This window comes from Columba livia, unplaced genomic scaffold (genome assembly GCF_036013475.1).
Source record: "Columba livia isolate bColLiv1 breed racing homer unplaced genomic scaffold, bColLiv1.pat.W.v2 Scaffold_127, whole genome shotgun sequence".
Taxonomy (NCBI): Eukaryota; Metazoa; Chordata; class Aves; order Columbiformes; family Columbidae; genus Columba; species Columba livia.
In genome coordinates this window covers 775,048-781,463 of record NW_027043024.1, presented here as the reverse complement: position 1 = coordinate 781,463, position 6,416 = coordinate 775,048, and the positions used below count along the sequence as shown (strand labels likewise).

At 56.2% G+C, this 6,416-nt stretch overlaps 1 long non-coding RNA gene across 1 annotated transcript; it reads right to left on the bottom strand.

The window, feature by feature from the left end:
- Positions 1-2,333: 2,333 nt before the first annotated feature.
- On the bottom strand, positions 2,334-4,424 carry LOC135577619 (uncharacterized). Its single transcript, XR_010469330.1, has 3 exons — positions 4,287-4,424; positions 2,971-3,029; positions 2,334-2,512 (listed from the first exon to the last, which is right to left on the bottom strand). It is a non-coding gene; the product is annotated as an uncharacterized LOC135577619 (long non-coding RNA).
- Between the last annotated feature and the right edge of the window lie 1,992 nt (positions 4,425-6,416).

Below are 6,416 nucleotides of genomic sequence, written 5' to 3'. Positions count from 1 at the left end.
AAGGAGCAGACACTCCCAGTGAGAGGGAGGTAACCTCAGGATCACAAATGCCACTGGGATTGGAAGCCAAGAAGGTTTAGGACCATGTACTGTTCAGCTCCTTTTCCTTGTGGCTCCTGAAGTAGCATCTTGCCTGAGCAGCTTTTTGTTCTTGAGTGGTACATTGAATAAAAGAGGAATAAAATGGGAAGGGAAAGACTCCAAGGACCCTGTTTCTTCTGAGAGTCAGGAGGAAGCTTCAGGCCACTGGACTCTTTGACCCGTCTTCCTTCCCTGCTTAGAAATGCTGTGCAACCCCCAGCCCCCAACTCCAGAAAAGTCACTTACGTAGACAGCAAAGTCCTTTGGAGCTCCGGAGATACTTTCTCCGTGGAACGCTGTCCCTGAGACATGGTCCATGGTGACTGCTCTTGGAATGACTGGCACAGAGAGCTTGATGAACACGTGACCCTGACTTCCTGGGAAGGGCCAGCAGTTTCCAGGAAAATTTTCTGGCTGAAAGGAGAAGAAGAAACTACATTGACGTGGAGAAGGTTGCCCTGGCTCTCATTCCTGCCATGAGCATCAGAGGATTAATAATCATTTGGCCAATCAGTTCTGCTCTGAACCACAGCCAGTGCCTTCAGTCGGACTCTGTGGGTACCGAACAGAGCAGCAGCTGTGAGAATTCACGTATCACAAAACAATTCCGCAGAGAAGCCCTTCGATGGCTGGGAGCTGGGTGTGCTAGTTGTAGAATCTCAGTGGCCTCTCCCAGTCCAGAGCCCTCACCAAAAACAAGCCAGGGTTGGTGTGGCTCAAAAGCCCCTGCCCAGAGCAGGGGGCAGCTCTGGGCCCACCTGGATGAACCTTTCCTGTCAGGGGAAGCACTCGCTCCCTCTCATCCGCTCCCACCTCCTTCCACTGGCACCAGCCAGCTCTTCAGATTGTGCAGGCAGCTCAGGAGCAGGGCCAGGACAGCTTGAGAGCCCAACATGGGACCCTACAGCAGTGCAGACTCTCAGCACCTGCTGTTGCTCAGTAAGAACACATCCCAGAGCTCTGCAGGCTCCTCTGCCATTCTCCTCCCGTGCCGTGCTGACAGTTTGCACAGCGAGTGGGCAGACACAGACTGCAGGAGCAGCCTGTCCTGGCAGAAGCTCCCGCGTAGAACCTGGGGCACTTTGGGAGAGGAAATACTCAGCAGGAAGACACAGTAGGAAAGCAGGTCCATGCAAGAAGGAGGCAGGAGAAGAAGCTTTGAGGATCAAAGATACGGGGAAACGCAACTCCGAGAAGCAGGTGTGGTTCATTATCCTGACCTATGTTTTACTGCTTCTTGGTGCTCCTACCTCCAGAATAAGCTCAGGGGACCTCATGTAGTCCATCAATGGCAGGGAATAGAAGAAGAGTTTGGCTTTGGCGTTCCGGAGGGATGGAGAAGTCCTGGAATGAATGACAGCAGCCCCTGGAAATTAAAACATGAGCAGAATCATCAGGCAGTGTCAGGAGGAATATTGCACTGTTGACTTGGAAAAGGTTTCTCAGTTATCATCTATGTCCCACAGTTGTTTCCCCTCTTTCTTACTAGCACGGCCTCTCTGGAACACACAGCAAGGTGTCACTAAAATGTCGTATGGGGCCGTGGAAAAAGACAAGAACGTGAACAAGGCTTTCTGAGCTTCCCATGGGGTCTGGCCTGTTACACACTCTGTCAGTGGGTGCACTTTTAGGGCACAAATTGACTTCTCGTCCCTTCTCTCCCACCCCAGGGCAAGTTACAACACCCATCTTGTCAATCTGGACAGGAAGAGCTTTAGAACTGGTTTGTATGTACAATGTCACGGCACCTGCTGATTTCAGGGCGTAATCCGGCATCGGGACCTGGATTTCCACCAGATTCTCCAGGGCTTGACTGATGATCTCCTGAACAGCCTGGGAAGGAACACAAAGGACAGTGCCTGTTAGAAGGAAAAGGAACGAGGCAAGCAGCTCCCCTGCAAGGCCAGCCAAGGTGAACAGGGACAAGGCCCATCTCAGATGCAAGGAACACCCAAATTGCCTGGAAGGTCTTTCTCTCCAGTCCTCCTTTGCGGAGGACTCGAGATCTGAATGCAGAGGAAGGTACAACTCAGACAGCTGTCATTCCCGTCACGCTCTCTTTTCCCCATAGGGACGTGTGGAGCAACAGGAAAAGGAAGTGTGGCCATGGCAGCACTTGTTCCAGCAGCACCAGCCTGTTGGCTGTGACAGGGAATGGAGTAGGATACGTGCCAGAGGGAGGATAAAACCCCTGAGCAGATCCTTCTGCCTTGTACCCTTACCCGTCCGGTAAAGCCTGGGAGCTTTGCCTGCTTCACGCCTTCCTGTAGAGCCTGCTCCGCAACATCCTTGGTGCTCCAGCGCAGATGGTAAAGCTGTTCCTGGAGCTTATGGAGCTGGTCTGGCAGGGACAGGGTTTTGCTCAGGTCTTGTAACTGTGCTGCGGTGCTCCAGAGGCTTTCTTTGCCAAGTTGGCCCAAGTGGTAAATACCTGTGGGACACACACCAGAGCTTAAAACTTATTCTAAGGCTGGGTTATGCCCCAGGGTGCCTGCTCCCCTTTCTGTGTCTCTCTCAAGTGCCCTAGTTGTCTCTCATTGTCTTTGACAGTGGCCATCACAGCATAAGGGCTTCACAACACATGGACGTTCCCTGCCCTGGACTGTGCTCCTTGTCCTGCAGAAGACTCTCAGCCCCTGGGGCAGGAGAGCTCAGCCACGGCCACTCCGTGGGCTGAAGAGAACTGGCTCAGCCCTCCTGGGGAAGGCAACTCAGCCCTTCCTCACCCACACCCGTCCCGCTGGAGCAGGGACTGGCACAGCTCTGTGGGGACTTTCTGCTCTTGGCTGAGCTCCTCTGCTCACAGCGGGGGAAGCGGAACAGGGCAGGATGGAGCCCCAAGTACCTCCTAAAGCACCGTCCTCAGGTCGGAGATCTGCAGAGACTCACCGAAAGAGAAGATACCAAGGAGCAGCACCAAGGTTGTTGCCTTGAGAACCTTCATCGTCCTGCAGAGCAGATAAAGAAAAGGCTGGTGAAGCTGGCGGTTCCCGTGCAGATCAGCAGCAGACTGGAGAGCAGCAGCACAGACTCAGCCCTTGAGCCTGGCGTTCCTGCCGTGTGCATTGGCTTGGTCCTGCACCAGCTCCAGTCACTGCTGGAGGTGTCACCAGCTGCACCAGTGGGGGATTTGTCACGGCAAAGATTGTTTCCTTAGGGACAAAGGGCTCAAGATCGACTCCAGACTAAGAACAGGAGCTGCAACAAGAGCTGTGGCCACAATTCACGTCTGCGGGGCTGGAGAGGGATTCTTTGGAAATGGAAGGGACACAACGAACGCCTGTTTCTCCCGCCCAGCATGTGATCGGCACTTGTGCTGATCCTGTTCTCCACCCTCTCAAGAGAAGGTTCAGCCTGTGCCCCTACAGTCCAACAGCTGCCAGGGGGGTGTGTGTCTCCCCTCTCACAGCATTTCTTTAGCAGCCGGGTTATCTCTGGCCCTTCTCTTGGCAGAACGGCAGACAAATGCAGACTGGAAAGAGGGAGGGAGGGCTGAATGTCAATGCGTGCTGGCAAGCAACGGGCAACCAAGGAAGCACCAAAGAAACTCCGGTGTCTGGGCCCTGCTGCCCTGAGCCTGATCTGCCAAGACACAGCACACACCGCTCTGCAAGTGGGAAATTCCTCCTGCCTGTTCCAGGAGGCTCTCAACAGGCTCACAGCGACACTCATCAGGAATAAACAATCCCTTTTGTTCTCCTAGAGAACTCCTTGCACCCCTCTGAGGACTCTGAGCCCCTTTCCTGAGGCAGAGCCCTGGTGAGGAGCTGACCAGGTTTCCCAAGGAAACCTCCTCTGTCAGGAACACAATTCAGACCCACGGCCAACAGAGGACACGCTGGTGTCCTTCTGGTCCCCGTGGAGAGGAAAACCAAGCAGGCTCAGGGACAGAACCCACCCTGCAGAGCACAACACAGGACGGAGATGAGCTCTCACAATTACTGCGGCAGGCTGTGTCTGGGCAACCCCTGGGACTCTCTCTGTCCCATCCAAAATGGACCTGTCCCTCATTCTGCAGAGATCAAAGGCTTCTGGGCCCGGCCCTGGTGTTCATGAAGAGACTGAAAGGCGGCTGCTGCTCCAGCAGCTCCAGACCCAGCTCTCAGGCTGCCCTCGTGTTCCTCTCCTGCCCACCCTCCACCCACCCCAGCTGACGAGGTGGAAAACACACCTGAGGAAAGGGGAGGAGGAGTTTTCAAACATACCCGTTCAGACGTTCAACCTTCTCTGTGTGTCCCTTGGTACCTGCTGAGGTGCAGGTAACAAGCATCTTCCTTGCTCAGGAATGAGCCAAAAACTCTGCGATCTCGGTTCCCTCAAGATCGAGAGTGGCCAAGGCACAGGGAGACCCCTGGTCTTATCCCCTGCTGTGCCGACCTCAGCGCTGACGCTGCTTTGTGACACAACGGCAGTGGGTGATGTCACAATGGAAGAGGCTGCGCCACGTTTGGAGGCAAAGTCCAACCTGGCACGAGCGGGTCTTGCAGTCCTGTCTGCAAGGGACATCTCCCCCATGAGGTGACGCTGCCTCGCATTGGTCCCCTGGGCCGTCACTCTGCCCTGTTTGGGGCCCGCCCTTCCCTGAGAGTGGCCTCTGATTGGCCCCCAGCTGGTCAGGCTGCTCAGATGCAGTTCACCTGAAGTGACGCTCTCTCTGATTGGTCACCCGGTCTGTCACTCTGCCCTGGTTTGGGCCACCCTTTCCCTGAGGTGACGCTGGCTCTGATTGGTCAGTGGCTGCTCAGGTTGCTGCAGTGCAGTGCCCGCCCCTCAACTGAGATCTGACCTCTGATTGGCTGCCTGGGCTGGCACTCTGCCTGGGCCTGCCCTTCCCTGAGGTGACGCTCTCTCTGATTGGCCACCTGTGCTGTCACTCTGTCTTGCTGTGTTACCTCTCCATGTGGTGGCCACAGCAGAGGAGGAGACGAGGGTGAGAGGCACCAAATTCATCCTCAGTGCCGCAGGAGTTTTTCTTGACCTTGTGCTGACCGTTGATGTCGGGCTGTGCACGATCAGTGCTTGTTACAATACTGCCAGCAACTTCTGCTTTGGTAGAAATGGTTTCAGAAGCTGATGGAGTAAGAAGATTCTCAACCTCACGGCTGAAGTCGGAACGAACCTTCCTGGACTAAAGCTGGAGGAGCAGTTGGAGCTTTTGAAACGTAACATTCTATACTGGCCGGCAACCGCCTTTGTTGGCTTGCCCGGCTGCAGGAGGCACCGGCTGCTTCGTGCTGGTGCCTTTCGCTGACATTTGGCGCTATGAAAACGAGCGAAGCTGGCAATGACTGCCATTTCCAGTGTTCCCCAAACGCACAGGTAAAGGCTGCAGACCTTAGAGTGCTGTGGATCCTGGATTTCCTGACACAGCCGTGCTGACAGGGAGCTCTGTTATGTAAATGCAGAAGCTGATACGTCTCTCTGGGTCATGGAGGGGGGAAGGGGAGAAAAGTGGGGGACGTGTCCCCTGCTGTGACCCTCATGTGCCCTCCAGGTTCCCCGTGTCCCCCCCTTCACACAGAGCTGATGGCTCCGACAGGGTTCCAAGAACTGGTGTCACCTTGTTTGGTTCCCGTCCGCAACCGTCCCCACAGTGGCCTTGACCCCGTGGTGACCCTGACCCCGCGGTGGCCTTGACCCAACGGTGGCCCCGACCGTCCCAGTGGTGGCCCTGACCCCACGGTGACCCTGCTCACGTCTCCAGTGGCCACGGCCACCCCTGCGGTGACCCTGGTGGCCCTGACTGTCCCCTGTGGTGTCCCCTGATGGTGACTGTCCCCATGGTGGCCACGGCCATCTGGCTGTCACAAAGGTGGCCTCTGATGGCCCTTGATGGCCCCGTTGTCCCCTGGGGTTCCTCCAGTTTCGTTGGTTTGACGCACTCGACCCAAAGCTGGTTTGGCAGAATTCTGGGGGGACTTGGGGGGAAAGGGGCCCCCCCAAACCTGGAGGGGAGGGACCCCAAGATCCAGGGGGGAGGGGGGAAATTCTCCTTCCCCCCAAATGTGCGGGTCCCCAAGTGGCCAGTGGGTTGTGGGATGTCCCCCCTGCTCTGGGATAAGGGAGGAACACCCCAAAACCTGGAGGGGGGCTGGACCCCGTGACCCCCCTGACCGGGAGCTTGAGGGGATCCCCAAAATATGGGGGAGGGTGTAAATACTAGGGGGGTCCCCCAAAGTCTGAGGGGGGATCCCAAAAAGTTGGGAGGTTCCCCAGATCCCAAGGGAGGATCCCAAAGCCCTGGGGGGGTCCCCTCAAACCATAGAGGGGATCCCCAAATTCGGGGGGATTGCAGAGCCCAGAGAGGTCCCCAAAATCTGGGGAGGGTTCCCCAG